Source organism: Papaver somniferum, chromosome 11 (genome assembly GCF_003573695.1).
Source record: "Papaver somniferum cultivar HN1 chromosome 11, ASM357369v1, whole genome shotgun sequence".
NCBI classification, from domain to species: Eukaryota; Viridiplantae; Streptophyta; class Magnoliopsida; order Ranunculales; family Papaveraceae; genus Papaver; species Papaver somniferum.
The window spans coordinates 79,395,925-79,422,946 of NC_039368.1; positions in this window are offsets into that span (position 1 = coordinate 79,395,925).

The window sequence follows — 27,022 nt, forward strand, 5'->3', positions numbered from 1 at the left end:
TTCCGAAAGAGACATTTCATGACCAAAAGAAAGCATATATCATCTTATTTAGATGCAACCATTAAGACGAAGCTAAATGCATTCATCAAGGAGTTTATAAAGATACAAGATAACCCCTATAATATTCCACAACCGCACTCCCCACAAAGATTTGGCAATTAAGCACAAGTTCAAAAGAACTCTCCCCCATAATATTTCATTCCCGAAAGAACAACAAGAGCGACCTTAATTTCAAAAAGAAAAGAAGGATTTCTTTGGACATAATAAATCACATACAAGTATGAATTTGAATCCAAAATATTCAATTAAATTAACCATAAGAGAACCCACGATTAATTTAATCGAACATGCTCCACATAAGTAAACTTATGTGACTTAAAAAACACTCAATTAAATTAATCACAAGAAAACCCATAATTAATCTAATCGAAATAAAAAAACTAAACTGATCACAAAAGAAATCAATTTAATTGGTCATGCTCGACATAAGAGAATTTATGGAGCAATAATTAAGTTAACCATAGGAAAATAATCAACTCAGTCAATATTGATCAACATAAGAAAATCTACGGAGCCTCACAGTAATACATAAAAATTATGGATCAGGGAAGATCAATACTGCGGAATACACAAGGATTCATTCTATTTTCCATCACTATTTGCATAACGACATTCAATAGACATAATACTTGTAATCAAAAGTTCATCCTATCCTCCATCAAAAATGACATCATAGGCTTCAAACTTTTGTATTTTGTCAAAAGTTCATTCATTCTTTTATCAATACATGCATATCGACTTACGAAGGACATTACTTTTGACAAGGTATGGTACAATCATAGTTCACGGGCGCAAACACACATATCACATAACAAATTGCAATATATAAAACCATAAAGATGAATACTACAAAAATCATCTTCCAAACAATTTCAGAATTTAAACAAATAAATCTAAAAACATGAAGATGAAAACGTTGGACATATCTATGTGTAATCACAATAATGGCTATTCCAAACTCTAGTTATTCTTCTAAACAAAACAAGAAATAAATTCTCATCCGAAGATTTATTAGGCATCAAGACAAACTCGTACACATATAAGATGATTTGTCCATAGAGGGTAGAATCAACCTTTTTCGCCCGGATTTATACCAAGAATAGATACCAAAGGCGTATAAAAGGTTTTCTTAACAAAGAAGAATATACAAAGTCATTAACGACTATGCACCATAGTTCACATAAAATGATTGTGAACATTCAATAATCCCATAGAAATGCGTACTACAACCCATCCTTGAACTTCCTTCTTTGTGATTCACCAAAAACATTCTTTTTAAGGCTAATAATGATCTTAGAGGAGTAGTACTCCAAGAATCCAAGTGCCCGAGTCCAAGAGAACTGGAACAAGTGCGACGAAACAGAGCAAAACACTCAAAACAAGAGACGGGACAAATACAAATCTTAACTCATCTAAAATCAATAATTGTCATATCCATTTTGAAGAGAATTCAAAGAGGAAGATAATGAAAAAAATAATGAGTTCATCCGAGTTCGGGCGAAGAAGTTACGTCCAAAACAAGTTTACCGAATATCGACGTCAAGTATGCGTACGAGTTTGCAAATGAATTTTGTATCCTGGAGTAGTATGCAGACGGGGTTTGCGAACTTAAACCCCTGGATTTTGGGTTTTAAATTATGTTATGCAAACTTTGTATGTGTACCATGAAGTCCAAACATACCGAACTAATGTTTTCAAACCTAAACATCTAAGAACCTTAAACACAGATCAAGTTAGGTAGAAATGAACGATAATCAAGGTACATGGATCATTATAAGTACGCAAACAAGTAATAAAAACATAAAACTTGCTCAAGTTTATAAACATACCTTTATAGAAAAGTCAAATTGAATTATACAGCCTTACCGAATATAATCTGTGCGCCCCAGTTGTTGTGCTTCCCTCACCGTATACATAGCAGGGCATTTCATGGCGAGGATGCACTTTCAACTCAAACAAGTTGTGTTGAGGTGAACAATGTCTTGCTCACCATGCACCAAGAAAGAGTTTCTTTCCAACAACTCTTAAATCTTGTAGTGTTGAGAAACACCTAAGGAACTGTTTTTATAATTCCATCAAAGAATTTCAAGAGAACCCAAAAGGATTTGTGTTTCTGATTTCTTGTTTTCCAACTTATAAAAAACAGTTTCTGCAGATAGTTTTTAGTACTACGAAGGGAAACTCTTTTGATAAAAATAGACGTCCTAGATTCTTCATAAAAGAAGATAATACTACTATCTTGATAGGAAGTATGAGGAATTGAGCAACAAATCAATTCATGCTTTGAGGTGATACACTCAGATGACTGATATTTAAACTCCTCTTGTAATTCGTTTGGTTTATCACAACTAATTGGATTACGCAGAGGAGGAGCATTTCTCTCACTGATTAGTAAATCAATATCAACCTCAACATAAATATTATTCATCATAACTTGATTTAGCCTATCAAGAGATTCTTGCTCTTTCAGGAGGTATAACTCAACATCAAGAGATAAGCTCTCAAGCTTCTTTTCAAGCCCTGAAAATACTTCAAGGTTTTTTAAACCTGGTGGAGGTTTAGATAAAATTTATTCTACAGATTTTATTAAATCAGAGATGGAAGAGAATTCTGAAATCCCTGGGTCTGGTGGTGCATTTATTGAGATAGCACTACTTTCCATAGAGTCAGATCGCTACAAACACATACTTGTAAGGTCTTGAACGTGTTTGCCTGCTCTGATACCAATTGAAAAATCGGGGGTCTAACAACCACACCCAATATTTCACTTAGCAATCTGTATGGAAAAACTCCAATATACTTTTTAGAGGATCAACTAGACAGTCAGACTCAATCTAGATAAAAGTACATCAAAGAGTTTTATATCTCAATCTCTAGATTTAATCTATACTCTAGCAAATAGAAATCTGCGAGTCTTTATCAAAGAGAGATAACTTGGATGGTACCAAATATCAATATCCAAGTGTCAATCAATTTAAATCAACAACCAAAAGGTCGGATATTATAATTGATTAAACAACGCACAACCTGTGATATTTTAATTATATAACCAAATATAATGCTGAAAAGAAATAACACAGTCACCAGAATTTTTTTAACGAGGAAACAGCAAATGAAGAAAAACCCCGGGACCTAGTCCAGATTGAATACACACTGTATTAAACCGCTACAGACACTAGCCTACTAAAAATAAACTTCGGTCTGGACTGTAGTTGAACCCCAACCAATCTCACACTGATCCAAGGTACATTTATGCTCCTACGTCTCTGATCCCAGCAGGATACTACATACTTGATTCCCTTAGATGATCTCACCCACAACTAAGAGTTGCTACGACCCAAAGTCGAAGACTTTAATAAACAAATCTGTATCACACAGAAAAGTCTACGGTAATAGATAAATCCGTCTCCCAAGAATATACTTATGAGTTTTGTTCTGTCTTTTGATAAATCAAGGTGAACATGAACCAATTGATAATCCAGACTTATATTCCCGAAGAACAACCTAGTATTATCAATCACCTCACAATAGTCTTAATCGACGCAGCGAAAAAAGATATTGTGGAATCACAAACGATAAGACGAAGATGTTTGTGATTACTTCTTATCTTTCCTATCGGAGATAGAAATCATAAGCCAATTATTATAATTGTACTCGTACGATAGAAACGTCAAGATCAGATCACACAACTACAAGAAAATAGTATTGGTCTGGCTTCACAATCCCAATGAATTCTTTAAGTCGTTAACCTGGTTTAGAAGAAGAAGCCAAAGGTTAAAGGAGAATCGACTCTATCTTAGGACAACTAGTATCACACAGAATGTGTAGGTATTAGGTTTCCCAGTTGCTAGAGTTCTCCCTTATATAGTCTTTCAAATCAGGGTTTGCAATCAATGTTAGCTTGGTAACAAAGCATTCAATATTCACCGTTAGATGAAAACTTGATTAGATTCAAGCTAATATTTATCAACCGTTAGATCGAAAACATAGCTTGTTATACACAAACCAAATGTACGTTTATAGGCTTGTGTAACCGTACCCAAACTTGTACATTAGTTGATTCAATAATAGTTAACCAAATGGTTAGCCATATGATCACTTTCATATCAACCATATTCTTCTTCACATAACTAGTTCAAATGACTCAAATGAACTAGTTAGAGAGTTGTTAAATTGCAAGGAAATCTTATGTACTACACAAGACACAATTGAAGAAAAAACGATGTGATTCACTTGAATCGGTTCATGAAATATATAGCCACGGTTTGCAATTTCATTCCTTAGTTAATATGAATAAGTTCACAAACATCGCTTTTAGATATAACCTACTCAAGTTCGCGGACTTAAATTCCCGAATGGAGTTTACTAAATCCAACAGAAATTCTCGGGTTTGAGAACTTCGCCAGTTTGCGGACTGAGTTCGCGGACTTAGCTCACGCACTACTCCGGTTCACTTGATCAACAAAGTTCGCAAACTTCAACTTAAGGAATAAGGACTTATACATATATGTGTTTCCAGAATTATGCTTATATCCTCCAATGGTTATATAATCTAAACTCTCATTTCATTCATTGAAACATTCTTAGAGGACGTTATATAGTTGTTATTCACAAACCATTTTTCGTTAGAGAAATTTTCAAAGTGATTGAAACATAACATGACTTTCGTCACTAGGTAAAGATGAACTTGTCTAAAGCGAAGGCTTACCAACACATATTTCGAGAAATACATAAACGAGATAAACTCGGCTCGAATTACCAAATATGTATAATCTAAGTCTATATAGCAAAACGACTTTTGTCTCAAGATAGTAGATAAATAGACTCGTGAGTGATTGATAAGTTCAAGTATCCACATACCTTTTAGTCGATGAAGATCCACCAGTTCCTTGAGTAGTCCTTCTTCTTGTATGATGATTTCCATAGAATTCTTGAACTCAACTACACTTTCTATCCTAGTCCGAGACATTGGCTATAGTAGACTAGAAACCAAGACTTATAGTTCTGATCACTAACATTGACAAACATGCTTGAGATAGCAACGCATGCGAGTTCTACCGAGCAATTCCCTAACATATCTTGTTCTCCTTTGATAATACAAGTCGGCGCTTTTGATTTGATAAAGCAGCTGGTCATAAGGAAGTACGAAACAATGTTGACGTCAGCACTCCAACCCACAAGAATTATTTTAAGTGTTGGATGGTACGTGATGTATTTTCAAATTTGTTGTCGTAGTATGATTCGTTCAAGACATGTGAAAGCGGATTTTTATATTTTTTTTATAAATAAAAATAACAAACTAAATTAAAAAGATGTTGTGAAAATTATGGAGAGAATGGGTCTAGGATTCCACCATTGGTTGATATTAGTGATTTAATAAAATAATAATTATGCAACTCAACATTCAAATTGATTCTAATAGTATTGCCTAGACATGTAGATTTCCAAAAGACTAGATTTTAATACAAGAATAGAATACCAAAACCCTAAAGCAAGCATATTCTATCAAGAGAAAATACACCTAACTAATCAAAGTCATATAAACAATTTTTAGTTCAATGCAAAAATCATAATAGAGTTGTTGTAATTAACTAATAGAAATATATCACTTTTACCGAAACAACGGCTTCCTCCATATCCCCAAGGATTGGGTTTAGCTCATCATGATGTTGGAAACACGCTCAAAAGTTGATTTCATTGCTCAAAGTAGGTGTACAAATGATGAAATGGATAAAATGATGAAAATCAATTAAAACTGGGTTTGTAACAGTTATAAGTGTTACAAACCGAACTGTTACAAGGAACGATAGAACCTAACTGTCGTTTTCACTGTAGCAAAATGACTGGCTCTGTGGGTCGATGTTCTTCGTGTTCTTCAGCTTCAGCAGCAGAAATGGCAGTTTCCTGAAACTCGATTATTTACATCTCTGTAGCGTTCTAAACTATCCCAAACTCCCCCCCCCCTCTTCTATGTGATTCCCCAGAACCCTATATATACTTTACAGGACCAAGGATTACCCCTCATAACTCCAAAAAATCTCCGGTAACTCGACAGTGAAGAGAATTATTCTCCATGCAGTTATGGGAATATCTTTCCATTTTCATCTCTATCACGCGTCTTCCTGCCATCTGCACACTCCAAACATGCCATAAGCTCGCCTATAAGTGAGTTAAGCTCGTGAAAGGGGAATATCTACACACTCCAATCACGTAATCTTTACAAACTCGTTCAACACAATCTCGAGAATATCTCGTGCTCTGTTTACTCCAAAAGATACGTTACACGCCTGTTTTCTTGATTCCGCAAGATTTACCATCCCTGTTTAGCTGAATCAAGCCTACGCAACAAAAATCAGCCATTGAGTCTCATGAAATCACGTTCAATTCGTGAATCTAAACTATGCCAGTTAGTGCTCCTTTTTCCCGCCAAAATTTGTTTCAAACGAAGGTGAAGATGGAGTGCCCATATCCAGTTTTGGGGTGCGAATAGCCATGGATAATGAGAATGAATTTGGGTTGTAGATAACCATGGGTGCTCCTTAGCCAAATCTGGGGTCCGTATAGAAGATGTCCTCCGGGGTGCCCCGAGCAACTTTTTGAGCCGAATTTTCCAAAAATGTTTATTTCCCAAAAAATGCCTACAAATACAAAAAACACCATAATAAGTACGAAATCGAGTACCAACAATACAAGAAATTGAGGACAACTTAGACACAAAAATGTGTCTATCAAATACCCCCAAACTTATTATTCTCTAGTCTTCGAGCAAATCTAATATAAAATGACTACACTTAGCACGTGCAGCAAGCCGTTAAACCACTAGGTGTTCCTAGTGGCGGAGTGTTGTCTCCGGAGCGTTTACCAGAGGTGTACCCACAAAACCTTTACTCCAGACCCTAGCTATCTACGCAGAACCTTGGAAGGCACTAAAGAATCTCCTTGGTTGGCATACTCTCATTGACTACAGGAGAGGAAGTACCCTGATGCAAAATTCCAATTGATGTACACGAGTTTGCGCTCAGCATACTAAAATCCATATATAAGTGACAGAGCTCTACTCAGATAGTTTTTGTACATCATAACCGGAGTCAACCAATCACATGGAAAGATTAAGAAGATGTATAAAGAGATGGTTAAAAGTGAACGGTGTTTCCCATATCTGTCTGAAGGCATCTGCCAAGATGAACCTATCCTAATGGACTGAGATACCAGTATGACTAATATCAACACAACTGGCATATACAAGGGGACCAGTGGTCGATAAACCTAACTCTAGGTCAACACAACTGGCATATACAAGTGCACCAGTGGTCGACTTTATTGAATTTTATTCCGGTTGGTCTAATGGTCTGGTCTTTTTTTTTTGTTGTTGTTGTTGTCTCAACCACTCTATTCCACCCTAACAAAGGTAACAACTTGAATCGTGTTCGCCACCAAATCACTTAAAAAATAAAAACATAAGGATTAGGATTCAACGAGATATGGCGAAACTACCATATTTTTTTTTAATTCTAACACCTGAGCTCTGTGCTTTTATGAATAGACTCTTTAGATGTTTCCATCTAATCAGATTGGTTCCTCAACTCCTACAACCAAGATGTTCCCATCCACTTAGATTGGTTAGTGCCAACCTTAATAAAAATAAATTTCTAGGCTCTGGAGTTTATTTGTTCCAGCTAAGAGCTAACAAAAAGTTTCTTCCCCACCCCCAAACTTAAATCTAACATTCTCCTCAATGTTCTAAAGATGAAATGAACAATATGAAACTGTTACCACTTGATGGATGGAAAAAGAAATAAGGAAGGATATTACCGTAAGCATGAGTACCTCCCAGGAAATGCTAAATTTAAAGTCTTTAGCTAGACATCAAATACCTCAAAACGGATTGTCACCTTCCAAAGTCATATATCAATAGTCGAAACAATTGTGGGTCCATAAGACCAAATAGAGCTGACACCAGTATGAGACAACTGCACTGATTCAGAAAATTGAAAAGAAGGAGCACGTCCTCATCTAAGGTTTCTGTCAAGACAACAAGGTTTATCTACGACGCGTAATTGAACTTCATATGTGTGTCTCGATAAATAGATTCATCCGAAAAATGGGTCTCTAATACCTGGGTTACCTCCTGGACAGTATCAGGAGGATCGGGTTGCGGAGTCTGAAAAGACTCAAGTAATATCTCATATGTACAAGGCTCGAGTCCCAAGTTAGGGACTCTAATTAGGGATACGATACAATCAGAAGAACCATCACTACCCCCAAACTTAAGGTTCAAATACAAACCTCTAACTATTTCTTGAATTTCCGGATCTTCAGAGTCTTTAAAATACTCAACAGATTTTTCTAGTTCTCTACCCCCAAACTTAGGGTCATCATTATTCTCAGAAAAACCTAGAATTATTGCCTGAATTTCTGGGTCCATAGAATCTTTAAAATACTCAAGAGCTTCTTCTAAAGATTGATCACATATCTGATATAAGAGAATGGTTTCCTCAAAATCATCTAAAGAATCTACCAGTAAAGTGTCAAGCCAATTATCCTGAACTAAAGTGCTAATCATATTCACTTCTTGTAAATCATCGTTCTCAAAAGGTTGTCTAGTAACATTAAAGACATTTATTTCAGTGGTCATATTACCAAAGGATATGTTTATAAGCCCAGTCCTAAAGTTGATGACAGCGTTAGCTGTGGCTAAAAATGGGCGACCTAAAATCACTGGGATTTGTCGACTTGGGTCCTGAACAGGCTGGGTGTCTAGAACAACGAAATCCACAGGATAAATAAACTTATCAACCTCAATCAGAACATCCTCTATGACACCACGATGGACTTTGACAGACCTATCAGCTAATTGAGTGTCATTTTAGTCGGTTTCAACTTACCAAGACCTAGCTGGGTGTATACATGATACGGGATTAAGTTAACACTAGCTCCTAAGTCAAGTAAAGATTTATCGACCATGTGATTACCAATCGCACAACATATGGTGGGGCATCCATGATCCTTATACTTAGGGGGTGTTTGGTTCAGAAGAATGGAACTTACCTGACCAGCTAAAAAAACTTTCTTATGGACATTAAGCTTACGCTTTCGTGTACAAAGATCTTTAAGGAACTTGGCTTAAGCAGGCATCTGCGTAATTGCTTATAATAGCGGAATGTTGATGTTCACCTTCTTGAATGTTTCCATTATCTCGTTGAAAGTCGACTCTTTATTTGTTGGGGCTAACAAATATGGATATGTGGCTCTAGGCACAAAGGTAGACCTATCAGGAATTTCTTGGGAATCCTTAGAGACTGTTTCAGTTTCCTCATCTACGGGCTCCTCTTGGGAAGTAGAAGGTGGAACTACAGTATGTTCACTAGGCATGGCTACCTTATTGTCTACCGTTTTACCACTCCTAAGGGTTGTTATCGATTTCACATAGTTTGATGATTTCTCACCAGCTAAAGATATTTGATGGACTCCCCTAGGGTTGGGTTGTGGTTGACTAGGAAACTTTCCTTTTTCTCTCAATGTCTCATTTATCTGACTAACCCTGGTTTTCAACTCGGAAATATCCTGAGAGTTAGCTTGTACCATCTTTTTATTTTCATCTAATCCTTGTGCAACCGATTGCTGAAATTATAAAGTGTTCCGAGTTAACAAGGCAAGAGACTCTTCTAAACTCATGATTTTCTTATATGAAGGGATCTGAAACTGTACCGGAGTTGAAGGATTCTTAGTATAGCCAAAACCTGGGGGAACCTGAGCATTACTAGACTGACCTTGATTCTGGCCCTTGGACCAAGAAAGGTTTGGATGGTTTCTCCAGCCAGGGTTATAGGTTTCTGAATATGGGTCAAACTTCTGTCGATCATCAAACCTAGTATTGTTATAAAGAGAATTGGCTTGCTCTTCAACAACATGGCCTTCCCAAAAAGGCTCATTTCTTCCACTACTACCACTAGAATGACCTAATTCTAAGGCTTATAACCTTTTGGCTACAGCTGCTATTTTGGCATCTGACTCATAAGATCCTTCTACCCTATTAACATTTCCTCTACTTAGAAGAATTGTTTTCTGGGGTTCCCTACTATTTTATCATTGTTGGGTCTTATCAGCGATTTCATTCAAAAATGTCATCGCTTCATCAACAGTTTTATGCATAAGGACTCAACCATGGTTGTTGTTGAATAATCTAAACCCTCGTAGAGGATCTGAACTAACCTAACCTTCTCCAAACCATGATGAGGACATTGAGATATCAAGTCATTGAACCTTTCTAAGTACCTATATAAGGATTCTCCTTTTGTTGGGCAAAAGTACATATTTGTGTCCTAATAGACGATGTTTTATTCCTTGGGAAAAACTTATGTATAAAGGCAGAAGTAAGTTGGTCATAGGTTTCAATTGACTCAGAGTCCAAACTATACAGCCAATATTTGGCTTTATCTTTTAAGGAAAAGGGGAATAACCTAAGTTTCAACGCATCATCACTTAGGTTTTTAATTTTCAGAGTACTACAAACTTCCTCAAATTCTCTAACATGAAAATAGGGGTTCTCATTCTCCTTCCCTAAAAACATTGGAAGAATCTGTAAAGTCCTAGGTTTCAGTTCATAATTTGCCTCGGTTTCAGCTAACTTGATACAAGACGGACGAGAGGTCCTAGTTGGGTTTAGCAAAGCTTTCAAAGTTTCCATTTCTGGTACTACCAAAGGACTAGGAGTACTAGGGATACTTTGCTCACGAAGAGACAGATTTTCAAAACTGAAGTTTCCAAAAACGGGGCTCTCAAAATAAGAGTCTTCAAGCTCCCCGCCTTCACAAGAAGAACTACTAGGTTTGTCACTAATCAAACGACCTAGAGTGTTTCTTTTCCAAGCCCGTTTAAAAACTTCGGGCATACACTAGAAAAACAAAATAAAAAAGAAAAGTCCTAAAACGGAAGGGATGTTCTATGCAAACACAAACAAGGCTGACTCCACCACAACAAACCTACTGATTTCTAGCAAACAAAAAGCATAATGGCTCCACTTAGATTGTTTCTATACCAGCTTCTAATCCTTCAAACGGGAATTCGTTACAATTTAAGCAAACCCCTCTGGAATCAATCCGAGTTAAAGTAAGTTGAATAGAGGAGAGGGAAGCTCGGTGGAGCTTTGATACCCAAGGCCTCACTGGTATTACAAGGCGGCGCAGTCACGCATTCAACTTACAAAAACCGCCAAGAACTTCGAACTATGCTTAAAAGAGTAACCAATATTTTTCGAATGACTTTCCTGTTAAGCTCGTTACCCTATCGGTCTCTATCTAGTCAAAATTTTAGGCTTAGGTTCGCGTTTGGTGTCATTTTCCTAAGGCGGGCAAGAAGAGAACGGTGATGCAATCCGAACCCTTATCTTGTATGGTCAGTCCTTGCCCTTTACTAGGAAATTAAAGCAGCCGTTTTAAGTCCTAAACATATATGCATACGAAGGAAGACAGTAACTCGCTGACAGGGGATTCGCGAGTGTTTCGACAAACTTACCTCCCGTACAAGACGGGGGATGAACCTTTGTAGTCAACTCGGGCCACGACTCCTATGTCATGTACGAACCCGAGGGGCCGAGGTGATATTGTAATCACCGTCCTTCTCTGCAAACAGTTTATATTTAAACTACCCTTCCGTAGGGTTTAAAAAAATAATGTCCCAAAATTTAAAGTCCAAAGTCCAAAAATATAAAGTGCAAAAGATAAAAAAGTCTCAAAAAAAAAATCTACAAAAATCAAAATGTCTCTCTTTTTTTTTCTCTTTTTTTTTTATAACAAAAAATAATCTTCTTCTTTCGCTCCTTTCGCTTTGCCTTTCACTTGAAGTCTTTAAGTATTCACCAAAAGCTTTGGCAAAATTTTCTTTCGCTCCAAATTCTGAATTCTGTAAGAAAAAGACAAAAACCCAAAAACGTAAAGAAGAACAAATAAAATAAAAACCTAAAAAAAAAATCTAAAAACTCTAGCCTAAAGACAAGTCCGCGTCGGCGGCGCCAAAAATTTGATGTATTTTCAAAGTTGTTGTAGTAGTATGATTCGTTCAAGACTTGTGAACGCGTATTTTTATATTTTTTTTAATAAATAAAAATAGCAAACTAAACTAAAAAGATGTTGTGAAAATTATGGAGAGAATGGGTCTAGGATACCACCATTAGTTGATATCAATGATTTAATAAAATAATAATTATGCAACTCAACATTCAAATTGATTCTAATAGTATTTCCTAGACATGTAGATTTCTAAAAGAATAGATATTAATCCAAGAATAGAATATCAAAACCCTAAAGCAAGCATATTCTATCAAGAGAAAATACACCTAACTAATCAAAATCATATAAACAATTTTTAGTTCAATGCAAAAATCATAATAGAGTTGTTGTAATTAATTAATAGAAATATATCACTATTACCGAAACAACGGCTTCCTCCATAGCCCCAAGGATTGGGTTTAGCTCATCATGATGTTGGAAACACGCTCAAAAGTTGATTTCATTGCTCAAAGTAGGCGTACAAATGATGAAAATCAATTAAAACCGGGTTTGTAACAGTTATAAGTGTTACAAACCGAACTGTTACAGGGAACGATAGAACCTAATTGTCGTTTTCACTGTAGCAAAACGACTGCCTTTGTGGGTCGATGTTCTTCGTGTTCTTCAGCTTCAGCAGCAGAAATGGCAGTTTCCTTAAACTCGATTATTTACGTCTCTGTAGCGTTCTAAACTATCCCAAACTCCCCCCTCTTCTCTGTGGTTCCCCAGAACCCTATATATACTTTACAGGACCAAGGATTACCCCTCATAACTCCAAAAGATCTCCGGTAACTCGACAGTGAAGAGAATTATTCTCCATGCAGTTACGGGAATATCTTTCCATTTTCACCTCCATCACGCGTCTTCCTGCCATCTGCACACTCCAAACATGCCATAAGCTATCCAATAATTGAGTTAAGCTTGTGAAAGGGGAATATCTACACACTCCAATCACGTAATCTTCACAAACTCGTTCAACAGAATCTCAAAAATACCTCTGCTCTATTTACTCCAAAAGATACGTTACATGCATGTTTTCTTGATTCCGCAAGATTTACCATCCCTGTTTAGCTGAATCAAGCCTACGCAACAAAAATCATCCATTGAGTCTCATGAAATCACGTCCAATTCGTGAATCTAAACTATGCAAGTTAGTGCTCCTTTTTCCCGCCAAAATTTGTTTCAAACGAAAGTGAAGATGGAGTGCCCATATCCAGTTTTGGGGTGCGAATAGCCATGGGTGCTGAGAATGAATTTGGGCTGTAGATATCCATGGGTGCTCCTTAGCCAAATATGGGGTCCGTATAGAAAATGTCATTCGGGGTGCCCCGAGAAACTTTTCGAGCAGAATTTTCCAAAAATGTTTATTTCCCAAAAAATACCTACAAATACAAAAAACACCATAATAAGTACGAAATCGAGTACCAACAATACAAGAAATTGAGGACAACTTAGACACAAAAATGTGTCTATCAGTATGCAAAAAAAAATGTTGAACTTATATATATATAAGTGATTGTGGAGCATCATATTTTGGAGCGATCGATTCACATGAACTTTACAAATTGGAGATCGATATTATTATATGAAGATACGCCTGTATCTTCTGCAGCATAGCTTGGGGGCGTCAAGATAACAATGTCGGAATGGCTAATCCAGGATACTTTTCTTAATCCACCAACAAGTTGGGAATTAAGAGGGGGCGATGTTTGGACCATTAACATTAAGTGGGATAAACAACTCTTCAACCCATTCATATTGAGTGGGCTTAACAACTCTTCAGCCCAAATAAGACATTTGTTTGGTTCATCGATTGATGTCTAAGCCCACTGGATGCTATTAACCTGATTTGTTAGCTTCTAAAGACCAGGTATACATTTAAACCCTGGAAGTTACTGATCCCAAGAAAAAGGAGGAATCAGTTAAAGACCAGGTGAACATTCAAACCCTGGAGGTTACTGATCCTCAGAAAAATAAGGAAAACAGAAGAAGACCAGGTATAACCTGGAGGTTTTAGATTCTAAAAATAAGGAAATTGGTTTTGACCAGGATGAACCTGGAGTGCATTTTGTCCAGATTCATAGTCGAAATGTACCTAGACGAAAAATGGACTTGATACAATTCCTCCATAACCTATAAATAGAAGAGGAATTTCAACCAGAGAGGTACACAGTTTCTAATACTTTTATCTCCACTAAAACATGTTTAGAGCTCCTTACTCATTGAGGCATCAAAGTGTCCTTGCAGTACCCCCCACTCATTTTCTTCATTTATCAAGAGTATTAGAAAGCAAAGAGCATTGAAGAGCTGAGTTGAAAATCTTTTCATCATCAAGAACGTATCACGAGGAAAATTATGGATCATCTAAACGGTCTATAATCATCCATCATGTATAAACATTGACTTGTTCAATGGTTAAGATTATATCATTCAGTACAAATCTCGAGGAGTGTTGTAGGAACGTTTTTGCTACAATAGCCTCCAGAAGAACCATGTTTTATTGCTTACCCACCACATGGAAAAAATTTAATATAATTGCAAGTATACCAACTTAATGACCCTTGAAAATATGTATACAGAGTTTATATCTCTATCTCTTCTCAATCAGTATATAGACTAAGGATTCCTTGAACCTGATTGTTAAGAAGAGAACTTGGACGATCCCGAAAATAAATATCCAAGATCAATTTAGTCGTATCCAAAAATTCCAATTGAAATTCTCCCAAGTAATTAAACTTGTAAAAAATAAAAAGAAACAATAAAACTTGTTATCTATCTTTTAAGATATGAATTATACAAGAAATAAGTCTCGTAATCAAATTATGATTGTATGGATGTATCTAATAAGAACATGTACTACTTGCGTAAATCCAATTATAAAGATAAACGATGAAATGCATAAAAGGAAAAACACAAGTCACCAGAAGTTTTCATGGCGAGGAAACCACAACTGCAGAAAAACCTCGGGAATATGTCCAGATTTGGACATCAAATTGTATTAAGCTGCTACAAACACTAGTCTACTATCATACTTCCGAATGGAATGTAGTTGAGACCGAATCCACCATCCAAGCGATTCAGTTGCAATCGCGCTCCTTACGTCTCTTGAACCTCGCAAGATCTGCGCAATAGATTCCTTTAGCAGGCGTCATTTACATCCTAAGAGTTGCTTCAACTCAATTGAAGACTTTAAACCAATATTCCTCCCACAGATAAGCCTATATGTGATTTCCGTTCTGATCATAGATAAAGGTGATATAGGAAATCGATTGCAATAGACAAAGTCTAGAAAACCTAAAAATCTGGTACTTACGACTACCGAAGAGCAACCTAGATTATTATCCACCTCACAAGTAATTTCTACTTCAATTTCAACAAAGAAACATTCTCGAGGAATATAACGGTGGAATCACAAATCTTGAGATGAAGAACTTTGTGATTTCTATCTATCTCGCCTGTTGGAGCTAATGGCTCAAAATCAGTAGCAATATCAGGATACACGAACTATCAAGAGATAAAGATAGTTGGACCTGGATTAAAAAATCCCTAGGTGAAGTCTTTTAGTCACTAAACCTAAAAAGGTTTAAAGGAGAGGACGAATCTAGTTTACAACTAGGACACACAAGAATAGTGTCAAGGATTCAAAGATCCCAGTTGTTTGAGGTTCTTCTTATTCAAGGTCAAGTTTCTTTAGATTTAAGATAAGGTAGTTTTGGAATCAAGTAATCGACAATCATTGTTAGATTAAAAACTTGAATTGAGATTAACATAACAGAATATGCACTCTGGTTAGGGTAAACCGTAACCGAACCATGTACAATGGTCATGAAAGGTTAGCCGAAATTAGCCAGATGAACTATAAGATTAACCATTTTCATATAACACTTTAAGACTTTAATCTTGAGTCAAAACCATACGTTTTCATGTGATCAAATATGTCTAGATAATGTTTTTAAAGAGTTGTTCAAATGACGATTATCTCATAGAAATAATTCTGATGCATCTGAAATATTCGACGGGGTAAGTATGTTTACGTACGTCCGGTTCATGAAATATTTTTTTCATGGTACGTGTAACGGGTTTGGATACCCTTAAGATAAAAAATAGTTCAAGTGTTCACAGTGAAAAAGTGGGGGTCTAACAACCTCACTTAATAGTTTGCTTAGTAATCTGTATGGACTAACTCCAATATACTTTTAAGAGAATCAACTAGACAGTCAGACTCAATCTTAATAAAAAGTATATCAAAGAGTTATATCTCAGTTTCTCGATTTAATACTTACTCAAGAAAATATAAATCTGCGAGTCTAATTGAATACAAGAGAAATTAAATTGAACATTACCAAAGACCAATGTTCAAGGTGTTAGAGCACTGCTCAGTCGAAATCGCATGCGTTGTTATCTCAAGCATGTTTGTCAATATTAGTGATCAAAACTATATGTCTTGATATCTAGTTTACTTATGACTAAGTCTCGGTCTAGGATAGTTAAGTTTAGTTGAAGCTCCAGACTCCATGACGATCATCTTACGAATACGAAGAACTACTCGAGGAATCGGTGGAACTTCATCCGACTAAAAGGTATGTGGAGACTTGAATTTATCTATCATTCAAAAGTCTATTCTATCTCCTACTCTTGAGACAAATTCGTTTAAGTATGATAGTTTTCATACATACACATTTGCTATTTCGAGCCGAGTTTACTCGCCTATCTTTTTCTCGAAATACGTGTTGGTAAGATTTCGCTTTAACCATTTTCATATTTCCCCGTGACGAAAGTCATGATGACATTTCAATCTTGAAAATAGCTTTGATAACGACAGTCGTGAATAACGATTTTTGTAACATTATAGAAGAATGTTTCAATGATTGAAATGTAGAGTTGAGATTACCATCTATGGATATAAGCATATATAGTGTGTTCACACATTAGTGTATAAATCCATGTACCGGAAGACAAGTGCGTGCATATGTGTGCATGTGGTATTGGTGAAGGAGACAGGTTGAGTACGCGTACCCGTACGCGTAACCACGGAAGTTTTCATACCGAAAATTTAGGCTGGAGTATGTAAGTTTACAAAATAGTAAATCAGTCACCTTAGGTAGCGTACCCACGGAAGTTTTCGAACCGAAAATTTCTGTTGAGTTTATAAATTCAAATCTGGTAGCTAAGGTACGCATGGTCGTACACATACTCAAGCTGGTGATATCTAAAATCGGTAGTTCATGAACTTAAAACAATAAATTATAAGGAATGCAATCTTTGCAAACTGTGGCTATATTGTTCATGAATTGATTCAAGTGGATCAAACCGATTTTGTTTCAATTGTGTCTATGAATAAAGACCTAAGCAATTGAACAACTCTTCAACTACTTCTTATGAGTCATTTGAACTAGTTATGAGAAAGATGAATACGGTTAATATGAAAGTGCTCATATGGATAACCATTGGTTAACTATTTGTGAACCAATTAAGTGTACACGTTTAGGTACGGTTACTCAAACCTAAATGAATGCATTTCATTTGTGTGTTTCACAAGCTAAGTTTCGATCTAAAGGTTGAAAGATATTAGCTTGGTTGAATCAGGTTTTTCATCTAACGGTGAATATTGAATGCTTTGTTACCAAGGTAACTTAGATTGCAAACCATGATTTGAAAACTATATAAAGGAGACATCTAGCATCTGGAAAAACTAATCCCAACACCTCATGTGTGATACTAGTTGGTTTACTAGAGTCGATTCTCCTTTAACCTTAGGTTTCTTCTCAAGACCATGTAGGTTAACGACTTAAAGACTTCATTGGGATTGTGAAGCCAGACGAAACTACTTTTTTTGTAGTTGAGTGATCTGATCTTGCCATTTTTTATCGTATGAATTCAACTGAATAATTGTTTTGAGATTATATCTCCGATAGGGCAAGATAATAAGAAATCACAAACATCTTCGTCTCATCGTTTGTGATTCCACAATATCTAGTTTCGCTACCATATGATTTAGATTATTGTGAGGTGACTGATAATACTAGGCTTTTCTTCGGGAATATAAGACCGGTTTATCAATTAGTTCCTGTTCACCTTGATTTATCAAAAGACGGAAAAAAAACTCTTGGGTATTTCTGTGGGAGACAGATTTATTCAATTCTATAGACTTTTCTGTGTGAGACAGATTTGTCTACCAAGTCGTCGACTTTGGGTCGTAGCAACTCTTGGTTGTGGGTGAGATCATCTAAGGGAATCAAGTGTGTAGTACCCTACTGGGATCAGAGACGTAAGGAGTGCAACTACAGTTCAGACAGAAGTTAGTTTGTAGTAGGCTAGTGTCTGTAGAGGCTTCATACAGTGTGGTGTTAAATCTAGACTAGGTCCCGGGGTTTTTCTACATCTGCGGTTTCCTTGTTAACAAAATTTCTGGTGTCTGTGTTATTTCTATTCCGCATTATATTTTGTTATATAATTGAAATATCACAGGTTGTGCGTTGTATCGATCAATTGTTAAATCCAACTGTTGGTTGTTGATTGGATATTGATTGATCCTTGGATATTGATCTTTGTTACCATCCAAGTTTATATCTCTTGTATTTAATCAAGACTCGCAGATTTGCTTGAGTAAGAATTAAATCAAGAGATAGAGATATAAAACTCTTTGATATACTTTTCTATTGATTGAGTCTAACTGTCTAGTTGATTCTCATAAAATTATATTGGAGTTTGTCTATACAGATTGCTAATCGAAATATTGGGTGAGGTTGTTAGACCCCCGCATTTTCAATTGGTATCAGAGCAGGCAAACACGTTCAAGACCTCAAAATTCTGTGTTTGTAGCGATCTGACTCTATGGACAGAGGTGCTATCTCTATTAACGTACCACCAGTCTTCGATGGCTCTAATTACTTATGGTGAAAAATTGTTATGCGAGATTTTCTTCAAGCGCGTGATTTTCAATCTTGGGTATATGTTGTTAATGGCTATGATGCTCCCGTTATTGCAGTAGGTAACGTTAATGTTCCAAAAAATATTGGCGAATACGATGCTGCTGAGATACTTGCTGCAAAGCAAAACTCCGAAGGTTTGAATGCCATCATACATTCCATTACCCCAAATATTCAACACCATGTGTGGAACTACACTAGGTCTAAAGATGCGTGGGATATCTTAGAAACCTTATTCGAAGGTAATACTAGTGAAAGGGAAGCTAGGCTTCAAAACCTTAATTCCGATTGGGAAAACCTTCATATGGAAGATGAAGATTCATTTGATGAGTTTAATCACAAAGTGTCTGAAATTGTTAATGCATCTTTTGCATTGGGTAAGACTATTCCTGAAAAGGACATTGTGATAAAAATTCTCAGATCGCTGCCATCTAGATACGAATCTAAGAAGCATGCCATCGTTGAGGGAAATAACCTGGATAATCTCTCCAGAAATACGCTGGTTGGGAATCTTAAGATCTCTTATCACGAGCATTCATCCAAATCTAAGGATGTTGCGTTCAAAGCACTAAAAGACAGAAAATTACTTGATAAAAGTAAAAATGTGTGTATCTCTGAAGAAGATCATTCTAAGACAGATTCATCAGATGAAAATCTTGACAAATCGGTCTCGATGATCACAAGACAGTTTAGAGATCTTATATTGAAGAGAAGTAAACAGTTCTCCAGATTTAAGGCAAAAGCATCAGTCAAACCTCATAATCGTATTCCTACTAAAAATAGGGACACAGATGAAACTGATGACGAGGATATGCCTCAGTGCTTTAAGTGTAAAGGTTTTGGTCATTTTGCTAACGCATGCCCAAACCGTAGAAAATACACTGGGAACAAAGGTTTTGCTGCAAAACTTGATAAGATGTCTGACAATTATGATTCCGAGGAAGACAAAAAATCGAGTGTTGCTCTTCTATGTGAAAATATTGATTTTGATAATTTTAGCAATACATACGTCAATATTGATAATCTTTTAGAAGAGACCCCAATCAAGATGGAAGAATCAATTGACCCTTCTTTTGGAAACCCTTTGTTTAATGTTTCAGGATCTACCTTGTGCCTAGCAGCCTGCGTTTCAAAGGCGCCTGAATCATCTTTTGCGTTGACATGCTCCTATTGTTCTCTCAAGGGACATGAGTTTTCAAAGTGTTTCAAATACAAACACAAGATGAGATATGTCAACAAGCTTCAAGGAAGAGCAGATCGTCTAGCTACCAAGCTTAAACTAGCGGAGGAAACAGCTGAGGTACGTAAGATCTTATCTTTCTCGAAGAGATTGGTTTCCAAAGATAGATATATGCCATTAGAGAAGAAAACATGGTCTAAACATATGGAAAGGCAGGGTTCCATGAATAACCAAAAGGATCATAGTGGACAAATTGTTGTTCACTAAACCACAACTTGATTGTGTTGCCTTGTGCATCTTGTCTCATGTGCCTGTTCAAAAGAGACAAGATCTTGCACACCTCAGGCTTCAAAAATAATTTTTTTTAGTTTTTTTTTTAGCTTTGAAATTGATTGGTTTTGGAATTCCTCCATATCACTGTTGATATTAGAAGAAACCGTCTTGCCAAAAGAAGAGGGTTATTGTCGTCAATTCCACTTTTTATAAGGTTGTGAGTTGGACGTGTACGAACCTGTTTAAAGATTTCAAAACCCTAAATTCTCTTTTCCTTCTCTGATACTCTTTATATCTTAAGACTTCTTGTTGAGATTTTATTGTGAACTCCTCTCACAAAAACCGTGCTTTCATGGATACTCCAAGAACCATGTCTTATGATGGGAAAGATATCAATATGATTGTTAATCCATCAATCACTAAAGAAAAAGAGAAATCTCTATTTGTCTCCAACTTAAAAAAGAAAAAAAAAAGGAATGTGAGGAAGCCAAGAGATGTTCCTTCAAACTCTTCTGATGTTCTTGAAGAGTTGAAGCTGGCAAGAAAAGAGATTCAGGAAATAAAGGCTTGTGTTTTAAGATCATTGGAAATTCAGAAGGCCCTGGTTCGACATTATCAGCCAAGAAGGTTTATTGATATTAACTCCTATCTTCATGAACCATATGTGCCAATGGCTGTTGACGAGAAGGAGTTTGGAGACGATAAAGAATTCTTCAAAAGTCTTAATGTCTAGTAGATCTTCTTATGAGAATATTTTATTCTTTTTTTTGTTTAGAAGAATAACTAGAGTTTGGAATAGCCATTATTGTGAGTACACATAGCTATGTCCAACGTTTTCATCTTCATGTTTTTAGATTTATTTATTTAAATTCTAAAAAATTGCTTTGGAAGATGATGATTGCAGTATTAATCTTTATGGTTTTATATATTGCAATATGTTATGGGATATGTGTGTTTGTGTCCGTGAACTATTATTGTCCCATACGATGTCAAAAGTTATCTCGTTTATATGTCGATATGCATATATTGATGCAAGAATGAATGGATTTTTGACAAACAAAAGTTAAGTCTATTATGTCAATTCTTTGATGGAAGATAGGTTAAAATATTTTGTTTACAAAGATTATGTTTATTGTATATCGTTATGCAAATAGTGATGGAAAATAGAATGAATCCTTGTATATTCCGCAGTATTGATCTTCCATGATTCATATTTTATATACTGTGTAGCTCCATAAGCCTTATTGTGTGATCATTTCCAACTAAACTAATCATAGATTTGTTTGTGATTATTTTGGTTGTGTTTTCCGATTAGATTAATCATGGGTTCTCTTGTGGTTAATTTTATTGAGAATTTTTGGATAACAAAATCATTTTTTGGTTTTTGGTGTCCAAAGAAATCCTTCTTTTCTTGTAAAAGTAAGGTCGCTCTTGTTGTTCTTTCGGGAATGACATCAAATGGGGGAGAGTTCTTTTGAACTTGCGCTTAATTTCCATATCTTTGTGGGGAGTGCGGCTGTGGAACATTTGAGGAGTTATCTTGTATCTTTATAAACTCCGTGATGAATGCATTTAGCTTCGGCTTTATGATTGCATCAAAACAAAGTGGATATGTACATTTCTTTGGTCTTGAAGTGTCTCCATGAGAATTTCATTAGGATCCCGTTTTCGTACCTTTCCAATTTTATTGACAAAAAGGGGGAGAATTAATATGTAGTTCATACCACAAATACATATGGTTTACGTGTTTTACGGATCATTATGTAAGGGGGAGTGGTTTTCATGTTAAGACGAAGTATTGACTAAGGGGGAGTGATACATATCACCCTAGTATTGTTTTCGAAGTTGTGATATGAGAACTTTGATGCTATGTAATAATACTATGACACTGTATAACAATGATTGAGAGCTTTTGTTTTCTCATTGTTATGGCTCCGGAACTTCAACAACGATGATGCTAAACTTACAACCTTTGGAATCATTGGAGTACTTGGAAGTGACGAAGATTTCGAGTAATGTCGTTTAAGTATGATAGTATTCATACATACACATTTGTTATTTGGAGCCGAGTTTACTTGCCTACATTTTTCTCAAAATATGTGTTGGTAAGCTTTTGCTTTAACTATTTACATCTTTACCCGTGACGAAAGTCATGATGACGTTTCAATCTTGAAAATAGCTTTGATGATGATAGTCGTGAATAACGATTGTTATAACATTATAGAAGAATGTTTCAATGATTGAAATGTAAAGTTGAGATTACCATCTATGGATATAAGCATATATAGTATGTTCGCACATTAGTGTATAAATCCATGTACCGGAAGCCAAGTGCGTGCATATGTGTACATGCGGTATTGGTGAAGGAGACATGTTGAGTACGCGTACCTACGGAAGTTTTCATTCCGAAAATTTCTGCTAGAGTTTGAAAGTTTGCAAACTAGTAAACCAGTCACCTTAGGTACGCGTACCCGTATGCGTACCCATGGAAGTTTTTGAACCGAAAATTTCTGCTGAGTTTATAAATTCAAATCTGGTAGCTAAGGTACGCATACCCGTACGCGTAATCAAGCTGGTGATATCTTAAATCGATAGTTCATGAACTTAAAAAAATAAGTTATAAGGAATGCAATCTTTGCAAACCGTGGCTATATTTTCATGAATTGATTCAAGTGGATCAAACCGATTTTGTTTCAATTGTGTCTATGAATAAAGACCTAAGAAATTGAACAACTCTTCAACTAGTTTTTATGAGTCATTTGAACTAGTTATGAGAAAGTTGAACACGGTTAATATGAAAGTGCTCATATGGCTAACCATTGGTTAGCTATTTGTGAACCAACTAAGTGTACACGTTTAGGTACAGTTACTAAAAACTAAATGAATGCATTTCATTTGTGTGTGTGACAAGCTAAGTTTCGATCTAACGGTTGAAAGATAATAGATTGGTTGAATCAGGTTTTTCATCTAACGGTGAATATTGAATGCTTTGTTACCAAGGTAACTTAGATTGCAAACCCTGATTTGAAAACTATATAAAGGAGACATCTAGCATCTGGAAAAACTAATCCCCACACCTCCTGTGTGATATTAATTGGTTTGCTAGAGTCGATTCTCCTTTAACCTTAGGTTTCTTCTCGAGACCCTGTAGGTTAACGACTAAAAGACTTCATTGGGATTGTGAAGACAGACGAAACTACTTTTCTTGTAGTTGAGCGATCTGATCTTGCTATTTTCTATTGTACGAGTTCAATTGAATAATTGGCTTGAGATTATATCTCCGGTAGGGCAAGATAAAAAGAAATCACAAACATCTTAGTCTCATCGTTTGTGATTCCACAATATCTAGTTTCGCTACTATACGATTTAGATTATTGTGAGGTGATTGATAATACTAGGCTGTTCTTCGGGAATATAAGATCGGTTTATCAATTAGTTCTTTTTCACCTTGATTTATCAAAATACGTAACAAAACCTCTTGGGTATTTCTGTGGGAGACAGATTTATTCAATTGTATAGACTTTTCGGTGTGAGACAGATTTGTCTACCAATTCTTCGACTTTGGGTCGTAGCAACTATTGGTTGTGGGTGAGATTATCTAAGGGAATCAAGTGCGTAGTATCCTGCTGGGATCAGAGACGTAAGGAGCACAACTGGACCTTGAATCAGTGTGAGATTGATTAGGGTTCAACTACAGTCTAGACCGAAGTTAGTTTGTAGTAGGCTAGTGTCTGTAGCGGCTTAATACAGTGTGCTGTTAAATCTGGAATAGGTCCCGGGGTTTTTCTGCATTTGCGGTTTCCTCGTTAACAAAATTTTTAGTGTCTGTGTTATTTCTATTTTGTATTATATTTTGTTATATAATTAAAATATCACAGGTTGTGCGTTGTATCGGTCAATTGTGAAATCCAACCGTTGATTATTATTGGAAATTGATTGATCCTTGGATATTGGTCTTTGGTACCATCCAAGTTTATATCACTTGTATTTAATCAAGACTCGCATATTTGCTTGAGTAAGAATTAAATCAAGAGTTAGAGATATAAAACTCTTTGATATACTTTTCTATTGATTGAGTCTAACTGTCTAGTTGATTCTCATAAAAGTATATTCGAGTTTGTCCATACAAATTGTTAATCGAAATATTGGGTGAGGTTGTTAGACCCCCGCATTTTCACAAGGATCAATCAATTTCAATCAACAACCAAAGGTCGGATTTCCCAATTGATTGATACAACGCACAACCTGTGATATTTCTATTATATAACAAAATAGAATGCGGATAAGAAATAACACAGACACCAGAAGTTTTGTTAACGAGGAAACCGCAAATGCAGAAAAACCCCGGGACCTAGTAAAGATGGAACACAGACTGTATTAAACCTTTACAGATACTAGCCTACTATAAACTAACTTTGGTCTGGACTGTAGTTGAACCCCAATCAATCTCACACTGACCCAAGGTACAGTTGCGCTCCTTACGTATCTGATCCCAGTAGGATACTGCGCACTTGATTCCCTTAGATGATCTCACCCACAACTAAGAGTTGCTACGACCCAAAGTCGAAGACTTTAATAAACAAATCTGTATCACACAGAAAATTCTACGATAATAGATAAACCTGTCTCCCAAAGAAAAACCTACGAGTTTTGTTCCGTCTTTTGATAAATCAAGGTGAACAAGAACAAATCAATAACCCGGACTTATATTCCCGAAAAACAACCTAGAATTATCGATCACCTCGCAATAATCTTAATCGACTAGAGAAACAACATATTGTGGAATCACAAACGATGAGACGAAGATGTTTGTGACTTCTTTTCTATCTTTCCTATCGGAGACATCAATCTCAAGCCAATCTTACGATTGTACTCGTATGATAGATACAACAAGATCAGGTCACACAACTACAATAAAACTAGTCCGGCCTGGCTTCACAATCCCAACGAAGTCTTTCGGTCGTTAACCTACAGGGTCTCGAGAAGAAACCTAGCTAAGGTTAAAGAAGAATCGACTCTAGCTAACACAACTAGTATCACATAGGAGGTGTGGGATTAGGTTTCCCAGTTGCTAGAGTTTTTCTTTATATAGTTTTCAAATCGGGGTTTGCAATCAGTGTTAGCCTAGTAACAAAGCATTCAATATCCACTGTTAGATGAAAACCTGATTAGATTAAAGATAATATATTTCAAACGTTAGATCGAATCTTAGCTTGTTATACACAAATGAAATGTATTTCATTTAGGTTTGAGTAACCGTACCTAAACGTGTACACTTAGTTGGTTCACAACAGTTAAACAAATGGTTAACCATATGAGCACTTTCATATCAACCATATTTGTTCTTTACCACAACTAGTTCAAATGACTCAAATGAACTAGTTAAAGAGTTGTTCAATTGCTTACATCTTTTGGAAGACACAATTGAAACAAAATCGGTTTGATTCACTTGAATCAATTCATGAACATTGTAGCCACGGTTTGCAAAGATTGCATTCCTTATAATTTAAATTTTTAAGTTCATGAACTGACCGATTTGATAAAGTAACCATCTTAAGTATGCGTACCTAAGCAACCGGATTTGAGTTGGTTTTGGTTTCCAACCTCAGCAGAAATTCTCGAGTAGAAAACTTCCGTCAGTATGCGTATGGGTACGCATAATTAAGGTGATTGGGTTTGTGAATTCCCAAACTCAGCATATATTCACGGACGTGAACTTCCGCCAGTATGCGTACGGGTACGCATACTTAACCTGTCTCCTTCACCAATTTCGTACACACACATATGCATACACTTGGTTCCCGGTTCATGGATTTATACACTAATGTGCGAACACATTATATATGCTTATATCCAAAGATGGTTACATAATATCAACTCTACACTTCAATTATTGAAACATTCTTACATGATGTTATATAGTTGTTATTCACAAAGTATTTTTCATCAAAGCGATTTTCAAGATATTGAAAAGTCAACATGACTTTCGTCACAAGTAAAGATGAACTTGGCTAAAGAGAAAGATTACCAACACATATTTTGAGAAATAGATAGGCGAGTTAAACTCGGCTCGAAATAGCAAATGTGTATAATTGGAATCTATATACTTATACGACTTTTGTCTCAAGAGTAGGAGATAGAGTAGATAGACTTTTGAGTGATAGATAGGTTCAAGTATCCACATACCTTTTAGTCGATGAAATTCCATTGGTTCCTTGAGTAGTTCTTCTTCTTCATATGATGATCGCGGTGGAGTCTGGAGCTCAACTACACTTAAATATCCTAGTCCGAGAATTTATCTATAAGTAGACTAGAAATCAAGACATATAGTTTTAACAACTAAATTTGAAAAACAAGCTTGAGATAGCAACGCCTGCGAGTTCGACCGAGCAATACTCTAACACACAGAACCTTTTCGGTTTGCATACTAGGTATGCGTACCAACCTGAGTTCACGAGTCACGAAATTTTTCTGGTTTGTATACTGAGTATGTGTACCATCCCAAGTTCGCGATTCACATAACTCTTTGGGTT